This window comes from Miscanthus floridulus, chromosome 8 (assembly GCF_019320115.1).
Source record: "Miscanthus floridulus cultivar M001 chromosome 8, ASM1932011v1, whole genome shotgun sequence".
In the NCBI taxonomy this organism is placed as follows: domain Eukaryota; kingdom Viridiplantae; phylum Streptophyta; class Magnoliopsida; order Poales; family Poaceae; genus Miscanthus; species Miscanthus floridulus.
Window position 1 is genome coordinate 9,741,747 of NC_089587.1, and position 13,759 is coordinate 9,755,505.

A 13,759-nucleotide genomic window follows, 5' to 3' on the forward strand; every position below is an offset into this window, starting at 1 on the left:
GAAGTAGTTAGTCGAATGAACAAGATTTATATGTAATATGTGAACAAGTGTTAGTACTTTTGAGTCTAGAAGCAATTTCATGATTTTGCTTCGTAATTTTGTTTTGTTAGATTTGACCTTCTGCTCGTGGCCGTCTGGTCATTTGGTTTTTGCGGTCTTATCAATCTGTTCCCCGAATCTTACCGTTGGTCTTGATGCGAGGAGGGAATCTGATGTAATGATTGTTTTGAAAAGAGGAAGGGAGGTAGCCATACCTTTACCAGGCCCCGAGTGAGATCCGACCCCTTAGGGTTGCTGGGGTCGGGTGTTACTGCAGACCGGAGGGATGGTGTGCCCGATGAGCTTGCCAACGGGGATGTTGAGACAGAATCTTGCTCTGTGGTTTTGTGACGGGGTTGGCAAAGTCCTTGGATGGCGTTCCACCATTCCCCGCCCTGCCTTCCAATAGAATTCCCTAAATGGGGACTCTATGGGCTCGGCAAAGGGGGCCTTTGAACCTCTGTCCCTGAATCGAACGGCTTGAGCCCTTGAGCCCTCTTAGGGTCTGATAGGGGTCGGCCATGTTTCGTGTGTTACCCTATCCTTGATTTTTGTAATCAGAGGGGCTGAGTAGATGACACTTGCCTCGATGGCTCAAGTATCGCACTCAATGAGCTCGCTAACGGGTACGTTCATGTGGAATCTAGGTCCATCATTTGCTGATGGGGTCGGTAGAGCCCTCTGGTGGCATTCCACAACTTCTTAACCCGCCTCCCGGCAGATGCCCGAGCCGTTTGATAGGCTTAGGCGGCCCAATGGCCTCTCCTCGATGAAGATTCTATGGGTTTAGCTCAGGGTTAGAATCGAACGAGAAAAGGTTGAGACGTCCCTGTCCGCTTCTGAGCGGGGTCGGGCAGGGCCGCTGGGGCTTGTTTCAGTTATTTCTCCCTGGCTCTGTTCGGCACGAGGCGGCCTTGAGCCCTTCATGGGCCAGCCTTTGAACCTTGGCCTGCTGTCACCTATATCGAATGAGGCGACGGCCGTTTCGTGACGCGACACGAAGCGTTGGGATGCAATGTTTTGCATATGTAATGTTTGAATGTGTAATTTAATCGAAATAAAGGCAGGGTCGGTAATGTTACCTTGGTGGCATGAGTGACAGAAAAGATCCTACCAGATGTGTTCGTGCAGGGTTCGGGCCCTGATGTTTGCGACGAGGTTGGAGTAACCTGCATAAGAATCGCTATTCTTTATTTTTTGTATCTCGGTGGCGGTCCGAGCCGTTCGATTGACTTGGGTGACCTGACAGCTTCTCCTTTTAGGGGAAATTCTATAGGTAGGCCCCTCTGAACCCTTCTTGAGAAGGCAGATGTCGAAGCTGGAGATGCGGGGGGCGTTGAGTATGATTATTCTAGTGAACAGAAACACTGTAGCTATCGAGGCATAGGGTCTGCTAGTTCGTCCAGTTTTACTCAAAGTTCTATGCCCATATTCCGTGCCCCTGGTTTCAAGCGTATGGAGGGGTCGGGTGAGGAGGATGTCTAGACTAGTAGACACCCTTGGTAGCCCCCTAGTGATGTTCGTGTCCCCACCGTTTAACGAGGTCGGAAGCTCGGTAATGAATTTTAACGTGTAAAGTAGAAGGCAGAGATGCTTATCTTTCTTTGGACGTTCGTTCATCGTTTCTCCTAGGCCACATGGTCGACCCAGGAGATTCATTGGGCTCCCCTTCATAGAAGTCCTATCGTCGGATCGTTTTGTGGTCCTGCATGGGGAGGCGAAGGGTTGTCTGCCCATGTGGGCGCCTTAATTGCCGTGTCCGGAGCGGGTCAGTGGCGGGCCATACCCAGGCAGTGTCCCATTTGACCGAGGGATGCCTCGTCGACCGGGGCGCATCCCCTCAGGTGTCTATCAGCATTGATTTTGTATTTAAGGAGGGGAAGGGAGAGAGTTTTTTGTCCAACCTTTCGCCTTTCCTTAGCTACAACGCCTCCTCTTTAAATAGGGAGGGGGAGGGGAGTTCTCATCCCACCTCTTCTTCTACCTCAGAGCCGCTACCTCTCGTTCTTCTTCCTTTCCGCCGAATGTGTCTGTGCGTCGTGACGGTTCCTGAGTGAGGAAGGGTAATGCCAGAGAGAGAGAAAACTCACAAATCCGCTTGTGAATCTAGAGCGTGATGTTGAGCTAGAGTTCATCCAACGTAGATGAGATGGTGCGTGCCGCCCTTGCTGAGGAGTCGCTGCTGCCGAAGGAGAAGGAGCGCTGGTGGGCGCCGTACGTCGTCGAGTTTGCCATCGTTTGCTGTGTTCCTCCTTTGGCGAGAAGGGCTTCCTGCCCTGACGCCATGGTTAGGGTTGTGGTTGACGACGATGGCGTAGTCCCTAGACGCCCCGGTGGAGGCGTCACTGTCGGGGTTGTGGCCGACGATGATGGTGTAGTCCCCAGTGGAGGGGCACCACCGTCAGTGGTGTGGTGCTCGACGTTGCAGATGACGGCGCCTTCGAGGATCCCGCGAAGTGGTGAGACATTGCCGATGGAGAGCGTGGCGCGGCGGTCATAGTAGATGAACTGGCTCGTGTACATGCCCCGGGCGTTGCCGATGGAGAGCGTGGCGCGACAACCGCATCAGTTCTTGTAGTAAAGCTAGGCAGAGACTGTAATTGAATAATTTTGTGGGGAAGCCCCCAAGTAAACAGTCCTCTGAATTTACAAGTATATTAGTCCTTTTTGTAATGAAATCACTTTGTAAGTGGCAAATTTGTGCAAAAAATGAACAAATTTTCATCTTTTGCTTATGGCAAGCAGTTTTTTTAACTTTCTCTTTTTTGTAGAAGCGGTTTTAGTGCCCTCCGACCCTTATCACGGTCTAAGTCGTAAGAAACTAGGAACGCGGGTGAACTAATTATGATTGCGCTGGTGAGCAAAGAGGTTGCAGCCGCTAGGGCATGGGTCTCCCGTAGTCCTACCAGTTGTATTCAGAATTTGTTCCCGAAATCTTAGCCCTTAGGACTTGTTTATGAAAAGAATGGAAAACTTAGAAAATGTTTGCAAATATAACACAGGAAGTTTTTTGCAAGCGCACTTGTATCATTCATGTCACTTGTATCATTCATGTCAGCCCCCGAGTGAGGTCTGACCCCTTGCGATTTGCAAGGGTCGGAAGACACTAAGGATCGAGGTTTTGTAATGACAAAAATTGATAAGGAAGAGTATGCGCTTATTTAAGGGTAAAAATGACGTAGCTGCTCAATGTTCCAGGCGTTGGTGAAGACCTCGCCGTTGATGGTTTTCAACCTGTAGGTGCCCGGGCGAAGTACTTCTGCGACGACGTAGGGCCCCTCCTAGGGCGGTGAGAGTTTGTGGCGATCCTTGTTGCTCTACACAAGGCGAATGACGAGGTCCTTGATGTTGAAGGCTCAACCTCATACCTGTCGGCTATGGTACCATCGCAACGCCTGCTGGTACTTAGCTGAATGGAGGAGGGCGATGTCGCAGGCTTCATCTAGTTGGTCCATGGCGTCTTGGTGAGATGCCTTGGCCCCTTGTTCATTGTATGCTCTGATTCTTGGTGCTCCATAGTCGAGGTCTGTTGGGAGAACGGCCTCGAAACCATAGACCATGAAGAAAGGTGTGTAGCTGGTGGCCCAGCTAGGAGTTGTCCTTAGGCTCTAGAGCATGGCCAGGAGCTCAGTGAGCCAGCGCACGCTGAACTTGTTCAACAGGTTGAAAATTCTAGGCTTGAGGCCTTGAAGGAGCATGCCGTTTGCGTGCTTGACCTGCCCGTTCATCCGGGGGTGTGCGATGGCTGCCTAATCGATCCGGATGTGTTGTTCATCGTAGAATCGAACAAATTTCCTATCGGTGAACTGCATGCCGTTGTCTGTGATGATGGAGTTTGGTACTCCAAAGCGATGGATGATGTCGAGGAAGAATAGTACAGCTTGCTCAGATTTGATCGTGGAGATTGGTCGAGCTTCAATCCATTTTATAAACTTGTCTATCATGACAAGTAGGTGGGTGAAGCCCCCGGGCGCCTTTTTGAGTGGCCCAACCAGGTCGAGCCCCTAGACCACGAAGGACCACATGATGGGGATCATCTGGAGTGCCTGGGCTGGGAGGTGAGTCTACCGAGCATAGTACTGATACCCTTCGCAGGTGCGTACAATTTGCTCGGCATTGGATACTGCTGTGGGCCAGTAGAAGCCTTGTCAGAATGCATTCCCAACTAAGGTCCTTGGTGCGGCATGATGACCGCAGACTCCACCGTGGATATCGCTTAGCAGAAGTTTTCCCTGTTCGCTAGGGATACAAAGTTGCAGAATCCCGATGTGACTCTATTTGTAGAGTTTGCCCTCTACAAGAACGAAGGACTTGGCGCGTCGTGCTAGCCGTCGGGCTTCCGTCTTGTCTGCTGGTAGTATGTTGTGGAGGAGGTAGTCGAGGTAAAGCATTCTCTAGTCGTCGGGAGGGTCGAACTCTGCTTTTGGGGCCTCTTCAAGCTCCATAACCTTGGGGTCGAGTGGAGAAGTTGGCGGATCAGCCCCTAGGGTCGGACTAGATGGGCCATCGTCAGCTTGTTCCGACCCCACATAGCGTACCAAGGGTTTGTGTTGATCGCTGGAAAAGATGCCTGCCAGGACTGGCTCTTGGCCGGACGCTGCTTTCGCGAGCGTGTCGGCTGCTTCGTTGAGGCGCCTTGGGATGTGATTGAGTTCGAGGCCGTCGAATCTATCCTCCAGCCATCGGACTTCTTAATAGTATGCCTCCATCTTGGCGTCGTGGTAGCATGACTCCTTCATGACCTGGTTGATGACCAGCTAGGAGTCGCCCCTGACATCGAGGCATCAGATGCCCAGCTCGATGGTGATTCGTAGGCCGTTGATGAGCGCTTCGTATTCTGCAGTATTGTTTGATGAGGGGAAATGGAGCCAAACCATGTACCTCATGTGGACCCCAAGGAGAGATACAAAAACTAGTCCTGCTCCGGTGCCCTTCTTCATCAGCGATCCATTGAAGTACAATGTCTAGTACTCTTGATCGACGACTACTGGTGGCATCTGGACCTTGGTCCACTCCGTGATGAAGTCAGCCAGTACCTGAGATTTGATCGCTGTTCGGGGGGGGGGGGGGCATAAGAAATGCCCTAATCCATCAGCTCAAGTGCCCACTTTGCGGTTCTTCCCGTAGCGTCATGGCTATGGACGACCTCACCGAGGGGGAACGATGTCACTATTGTCACAGGGTGTGACTCGAAGTAGTGGCGTAGCTTCCTCTTGGTGATGAGGACGGTGTAGAGGAGTTTTTGGATTTAGGAGTAGCGGGCTTTAGAGTCGGATAACACCTCACTGATGAAATATATAGGGCGCTACACCCTAAAGGTGTGCCCCTCTTCCTCTCGCTCTACCACTAAGGCAGAGCTGACCACTTGGGTGGTGGCCGATATATACAGTAGGAGGGATTCTCCGTTGCATGGAGGAACTAGGACTAGAGGTTTAGTTAAAAATTGCTTAACCATGTCAAGCGCCTCCTGAGCCTCGGCTGTCCACTCCAAGTGGTCAGATTTCTTTAGGAGTCAATAAAGGGGGAGTCCTTGTTCACCGAGGCGTGAAATGAATCGGCTGAGGGCAGCAAGGCACCATATGATCTGCTGAACCCCCTTTATGTTTTGGATCGGGCCCATCCTTGTGATGGCTGATATCTTCTCTGGGTTGGCTTCGATGCCGTGCTTGGAGACGATGAAGCCAAGCAGCATGCCCCTCGGGACCCCGAAAATGCATTTTTCAGGATTGAGTTTGATGCCATTTGCCCGGAGTTTCACAAAGGTTTGTTCAAGGTCGGTGACAAGGTGGTCAACTCGCTTGGACTTGACTACGATGTCATCGACATAGGCCTCAATGGTTCGCCTGATGAGGTCTCCGAAGCAATTGAGCATACAGCACTGGTAAGTTGCCCTAGCATTCTTCAGACCAAATGGCATTGAAATGTAGCAAAATGATCCGAAGGGGGTGATAAAAGATGTCATGAGCTGGTCGGACTCTTTCATTGCAATTTGGTGGTAGCCAGAGTATGCGTCAAGGAAGCAAAGGGTTTCGCACCCTGAGGTGGAATCAACTATTTGGTCTATTCGTGGCAGAGGAAACGAATCCTTTGGACACGCCTTGTTGAGGCCTGTGTAATCGACACACATTCTCCATTTCCCGCTCTTTTTTCGCACAAGAATGGGATTTGCTAACCACTCTGGGTGGTATACTTTCTTAATGAATCCTACAGCCAACAGTTTGGCTAGCTCCTCACCGATGGCCTTGCGTTTCTCCTCGTCGAAGCGGCGCAAGCGTTGCTTCACCAGCTTGGAGCCCGGGTGAATTTTTAAGGTATGCTCGGCGACCTCCCTCGGGATGCCCAGCATATCCGAGGGTTTCCACGCAAAGATGTCTTTATTATCGCGGAGGAAGTCGACGAGTGCACTTTCCTATTCGGAGGAGAGCGCGGTCCTGATATAGACTTTTTTGCCCTTGGAGTTGCTGGGGTCCAAGAGGACCTCCTTGGGCCCTTCCACCGATTCGAACAACCCGGACGACCTCTTCGCGCCAGGTGCCTCTTCAACGACCTTCTCCCTGAGGGTGGCGAGCTCTTCGGAGGCGATGACTACGGATGCATGCTGGAAGGAGGTGCCGATGGTGATGACCTCGCGGGGGCCCGACATCTTCAGCTTAAGGTACATATAATTGGGGACGGCCATGAACTTCGCGTAGCATGGTCATCCTAGGATGGCGTGGAAAGTCCTGAGAACCCCACTACATTGAAGGTGAGGGTCTCAGTCCAATAATTGGACCGATCCTCAAAAGTGATGGGCAGATCGATCTACCCTAGTGGCACGGCTTGCCTACCAGGCATGACGCCATGGAAAGGCGCTCGGATGGGATGGAGGTTCATTCGGTCGATGCCCATCTTGTCGAGCGTCTTGGCATACATGATGTTGAGGCCGCTGCCTCCGTCCATCAGTACTTTCGTGAGCCACTTTGGACCGACGATCGGATCGACGATAAGCGGGTACCTTCCTAGGTGTGGGACAGCATCTGGATGGTCGGTCCGGTTGAAGGTTATGGCGGATTCCTACCACCAGAGGAAGGCAGGCATGGTCGGTCCAGCTATATAGACTTCGCGGTGCGCGACCTTCTGGTGGCGCTTGGAGTCATAGGCCGTTGATCCTTCGAAGATCATGAGGGCGTCGGTCGGTGTTGGGAAGGCGTCATCCTTCTCCTCTGTGTCGTCTATGGTGGGAACAGGTTCCTTCCCCTGCTCCCCTTTGTTAAGGCCCCCGGACAAGTATTTGCGTATGAGGCCGCAATCCTTGTATAGATGCTTGGCCAGAAGGTGTGGTTTGGGCATGGCCCCTCGAGCATTTTCTCGAAGTGGTTTGGACAGCCCTCCGTGGGCTTCTGGCCACCTTTGTGGTCGGCAGCGGCCACGAGCGAGTTGTCGCGCCGTTGCTTCTTATTTTTCCTTTTGGCGGGACGGTTGGAGGCGCCTTTGCCGGCGTCCTCGTCCCGCCTCGTCTTTCCGTCGAAGCGATCAAAGATGGCTCCGACCACCTCCTCTCTAGAGGCGTGACTAGTGGCGATGTCTAGGAGTTCCTTGGTAGTTCGTAGGCCCCTACGCCCTAGCTTGTGGACTAGGGATTCGCAGGTTGTCCCAGATAGGAAGGCTCCTATCACGTCGGCATCGACGACGTTAGGGAGCTCGTTGCACTGTCGAGAGAAGCACCGGATGTACCCACGGAGGGTTTCATCGGCCTTCTGGCGGCAGTTCTTGAGGTCCCATGGGTTTCTAGGGCATTTGTATGTGCCCTAGAAGTTGCCCACGAAGATCTCCGTCAGATTCGCCCAACTTTGAATGGCGTTGGACGGTAGGTGCTCCAGCCATGCTCGCATCGAATCGGCCAAGAACAGCGGGAGATTGTGAATAATGAAATCGTCATCACTCGCACCACTAGCCTGACATGCAAGCCGATAGTCTTCGAGCCAAAGCTCGTGATTTGTTTCGCCTGAATATTTAGGGATGTTGGTAGGCGGTCGATACCTTAGGGGGAACGCAGTGTTGAGGATGTGTCGGCCGAAGGCCTAAGGACCTAGCAGGCCGGGGCTCGGGCTTCGGTCCTTGTTGCTGTCATAGCGTCCGCCACGTCGAGGATGGTAGCCGCGGCGTGCTGCTTCTCCATCATCGCCGTGGACGCATTTCCGAGCATCGATGATGTTGCGTACGTCGCGGTCATGGCTAAGGCGTTGATGCACTGGGACGGCAGAGGGCTACCTACCGCCTGGTGGTGTTTGGTGAATGGACGCGTCCTTGGTGGGATGCATTGAGGACGTGTGCTGGCAGGTGTCGGGTTCGCGTCGTTGAGACAACGAACTTTCCGCCTGTTGCGCCACTGCACGCTCGAGCAACATGCGAATTTCTTAGCAGGCGCGGCGATCCTCGGACGTCGCGGCCTCCAGAAGGCCATGCAGTAAGGCGGTTGCTGTGGCGATGTTTTGGCTTGCTTGGGCAAAGTGAGGAAGGGTCCCATCATCGGTGAGGATCCTTTGGTGTACGGTGCGGGCCATGGTGCGCGCGCGCCCCCCGTCTCTGCGACGTTCAATCTCGCGATTGATGTCCACGTACTCCCAAACGAGCCCTTGCCTGGCCTCATCAATCTCTTGCTGACAGGCCCTCAGCTGCTCCATCCTTAGGCGAGATGGGGTTATCGTCTCTTCCCCAGATCTGCCATCAAGGTTGTTTATCAAGGTAACCTCTTCCCCGAAGACACTTTCGACGTGCCCCTCGGGGGTCTGCGCCATGAAGCATTCCCAGGAAGGGTGGTGGCTCCCCCTACTAGAGTCAGAGCTGGAGAACGATCCTGGCTCCTCATTGAGGAGCCCGTAGAGAGTCTTCATATCATGCTCAATCGCCCCCACGAACTCGATGTCCATGGTGACTGAACCATACATAGTGCCAGAAGGTGGCCAGCGGTCGCCGCAGTGTTGCGGAGACCAAATGGAAACGCTATCGAGGTGCTCTGTATGGGGCGTTCCGGAAATAGGGCGACGTTGCACGAGGCCTCCCTGGATGACTGGGGTCCAAGGGAGTTGCCCGGTGGGCCCTCAAGCCTCAGATGGCTGAGGTTGATGGAAGGGAGAGACTGGGCGGCCATGTGAGTCAGCGCCAGTTCTCCTCCTAGTGTGACGATGAAATCTAGGTCGCCAAAACACACATGTGCGCCCGGGGCCCAGCTGATTGCGTGGGTGGCCATCCGAGGCCTGATTTGGAACACGCAAGCCCCTACCTGGCGCGCCAACTGTCGGTGTTTTATATAAGCACCGGCAAGTAAATTTGTAGTAATGCGCATTAGGCTTGGATGGTGCGCTAAAGGACACAAGATTTATACTGGTTTGGGCTGAATATCCCTACGTCCAGTTTGTTGCTACTTGTGTTATTAGCACCGTGAATGGTTCGTAGTAGGGGATACAAACGATCGAGAGAGGGACATGTCCCAAGTCTCTGATGGAAGAGTCGAAAGGAGGCCAAGAGCTTGGTAGCAACTTGACTGTATGTGTGTCTCGTGTTGTTGTTTTTTCGTCCTCCTATTTGGAGGAAGCACATCCCCTTTTATAGATGAAGGGGCTGGCTTTACAAGGGTGAGGGCTTAGAATGCGTACTCTACCTAGTCTTGTGGCTCACGTCTACCTAGCCTGGTTTCTCATTCTGATGAGTGCGAAGGATGATAAGCGCCTACAACACTGTTGACGCCCCTGTAGAATGTCAGGATGTTTGCAGAATACTGCCCTGCATAGGATATGGGCTGTAGTACAGTGGTTTTGACTTATGAACCTTGCCCAGCCTTGCTCCGCACGCCTTCTGGCTCCTATGAGTCTCTGTTGGAGGGACGTGGGGTCGGGGTCCGTAGTAGCGCTGTGGGCAAGGTCCTTTGATTTGGTGGACCCGAGGGGTTGGGAAGCAGGCGCCGCTCCCTTGGGTCCATAACGTGGTGACAGCAAGTCCGTCCTTCATGGAGATCGCAAACCTTTTTCTGGAGTGTTGTGGTTGTCGTATATCTTCGTCGGGTTCCGTGTCCTAGAGCTAAAGGCGGCGCCTACAACACTACAGGGCGAGGAGCACGCTTCTGCAATACCTTTTGGGCTCTACAGCGCCTGGAAGGGTCTAAAGCACCCATCTAGTCATTCCATGGTAGTACCTTTCCTGCCGGGGCGTAGGGTTTGGTTCTTGAAGCCACGGTTGACCCGAACATCTTGTCTTGCTCTATGCCCATGATCATGAGGGAATGAAGAAGTTATCAGGTAAGACGAAACCAGTCTTTGGATATCGAACGGGGCAAGGTTCGTCCTTGGTCGTTGGGCGAGACAGAGTCCAGTCCTTATCCCTTGGGCGTGACTGAGCCTACCCCCTGGTGGTCGGGCGAGGCGGAGTCTATCCCTCAACCCTCGGGCAAGGCGGAGCTGTCCCGAAGGCATTGGGTGGATCGGAGGCCAGCCCTTAGCCCTCAGGTGAGGCAAGGCTGACCCAAAGGCGTCGGGCGAAGGCGAAGACTAGCCCTTAGCCCTCGGGTGGGGCAGGGCTAGCCTAAAGGTGTCGGGCGAGATGGAACCAAACTTCTGTCATTCGGGCAAGGAACGTAGCGGTGCCCTTGTCCATCCTGAAGTTTTTAACGTTTGATGGTTATTGGTTCCACCTCCTAGGGTACCCTAGTATTAGGTCCCCGATAGCAAGCCCCGGAGCATATTAAGTCTCCTATGTTTTTACAAACCTCTTGAGTATCTCTTATTGTTGATGATGCATTAAGTATAGGAATTGGTTGGAACCAATTGTTGTATTATATATTCATCCTTGTCCAGATATCGTACTTGAATCCTATTTAAGTTCAGGAATGGGTTAAATGCTTAGCCATGCTTAGTGCGGTAGAAGTCAGGTGATTTCTTGTCACCTGCGAGCTTTAGGATGAGGTGGATCACGATTGGCTATATTTGCTATCGTGGAAAAGAACTATGTTAATAATGAATTAAGACCGGGCGGAGTCTTGTGTAGGTTTGGACATAGTGATTCTGTCTGTGTTGTTTAAGGACTGATACGCTGTATGTCCTTATGTTATGTTGAACGTAGCCTAACATTTAGCTGGCCGAATAACTCGTTCCGATCGTGAAGCCTAGTAGCTCGATTCAGGCCGGAGGGGTCGCAATCTGGATGGAAGTAAGGATATACGGAGAGCCATTAGCGTAAGCCCAAGGGCGAGTTAAGTCACCGAGCACTCATGGTAGAGTGGTTCTCTGATTTTGTGGCACTGATCGGACTCACGACTCCTAAATTGTACTAAAGGTGACTTATTTGTGACCCTGACGGGGGGAAGCAAGGTTTGTGTTAGGAATACCCCTCTAGCTGGATAGGAATCGATTTGAATCACCGTCTCTCTCGGATAGTGAGAACTTGACTGAGCAGCGGCAACATAGATTTAATTAATTTAACGATATGGTTAAATGGATGATGATGATAATGTTGCCACAATTTATACCTGCTATGGTTATTAATGTTTGCATCTTAATCAAATGATTGCTTAGTATAGGTGCTAATATAGATGACAGGTTAATGGCTAAAAGTCACTGTTAGTTCAGGTTAAGAGGTGATCATTATTACTTATGCTGTTCCGCAAAAAGAAAGTGTCAGCTAGATCCACAAAATTAAGCTATGCATGATTCTTGGTGTCGTTTGTTTTGGTTTCCGATGGGTAAGTCTAGCTGAGTACATTCTCGTACTCAGAGTTTATTCTCTCTTGTTGCAGATGACCTATATCAGGGCTTCTGTAAGTATTGTCTCCACCCGGCGGGTGACAAAGACTAGATCATGGGCATGATCTCTGTTTCTCTTATTCGAATGCTTTTGCGGGTTGTGATCAGCAAACCAGTATTTGTATTTGAACTCGGGTGTGTAAGTTAAACTATTTGCTTCCGCGTACTTTACAACACTTGTTTTGTAATAACATGACTCTGAGGTGATGTAATCTATTTGCAAACCGTCTGTGAAATATTGTAACGTATGATATGTTATGTTGAATTACTGTGATCTTGGTTCTATGTAAGTTGGTTTGAAATCCTTCGAGGTTTTAGTTGACTACCGGGTTTATATGGGCTCAAGTGCGAGAATTTGATCATTTAGGCGATTGTTTTTGTACTTGTGCTCTTATAAATTGGTCGGTTCTATGACAGCAACATCGGAGGTGGAGCAGCACGGACGAAGGCAGAGCGCCGGCATGGCCGCGGTGCGCGGACCATGAAGGAGGCGCTCGGAAGAGGCAACGCCGTGACTTGCGCGCGCGGGGGGTGCGCCTAGGGAGGCGGCGAGGGCGCCGACACGTGGGCACGGGAGGAGTAGCGCAGCAGCGAGGGAGTGGGGTGGAAAATAGGAGGCGGACCATGGCTCCAGTGCGAGACCAAGGAGCTTGCGCGCGGGGAGTAGGCCAAGGCGACGCAGGTGTCGTGGAGCTGCGGCGTGCGGACTAGCGCCCGGCCACGGGCACACACGCTCCTGCAGGACGCCGGGCAATGGCGCAGCAGGTGCGATGTAAAGCGGCGTGGTGCTACGGCCGAGAAAAAGGCAGAGGCAAGGGGACAGAGCGAGCAGTGACTCGACAAATCACCATTAAGGTGCTCCCGGACAAGGTCGTGAGAAAGCAGACGAACGTGGCCTACTACGCGTCCAGTATAGCAGCAGTATCCAGCAGAGACAGACAACAGCTCAGCCTTGGCGTGCACAAGAAGGAGCGTAGGGAGAGGGAGCAGTGAGGCATGGACACGGCAGAGCCACGTGCTCTCATAAAATTTTGGACACGATATACGCGAGGGAGAGAAGACAGGGGCGCAGACAAACGGACGCGTCGGGGTGCAGAGCCACGACGAAAGACGAGATGATGCATAATTGCAAAGCAAGGCGAGTACGCTGAAGCCGCGCCAGGAAAGAGTAAATGAAGACTGCTAAGCTGCTGCGCTATCTCAGGTCTGTAACGTGTTTTACACCAACCACGTAAATTTATGGAGCGGCCAGACGGACAGTTGTTGCGGGTATGTTACCAACTTATCGTAGGGACTAAAACGAGTCTATACTTAAAAACATGTCACTAGACCGAGGCTATAAATATATATATATCGTCCTATTTATTAATGGATTTTATTTCATTTATAAAAGTTGATTTTCCTACTTAATCTAATAGAACAAACCGTTCGCTATCTATCGGCTAGAATTATCATTCAACATTCCTGAATATCTTTACGCTCTGAGTAATTTGACTTGGACGTTCATTTGAGTCCATAAAACTAAGTCACACATGATTCACTTATCACGTCAAGTACGTTTTAAATCAAAAATCTAAGAAACTCGTTTCAAAAATTTTACTTAGGTCTAAATTGCGGTGCTAAACAAGATCGTAACACCAGAGGTGTTACATCTTCGAGGAGGCACGGTTGCGCGGAGAGGTGATGGCATAGATCGCCGCCGCCCAGCAGAGGTGGCCGAGCTGACTCCCCTCGTCGAGGAGGCGGCCAATCTTCGATCACGGGTGGCCGAGGCCTGCCAGGACGCTGACCAGGCCGAGCAGGCGTTCGAGGCCCTGGTGGCAAGGTCATGGAGGGACGATGAAGAAGCCGCCAGGGTGAGGAAGGAGCGGGATGAGCTGCTTCAAAAGGATGCCGAGACCCGCCAACGGATCCTCGACCTCTTGGGCAAGGTTGAAAGGGAGAGG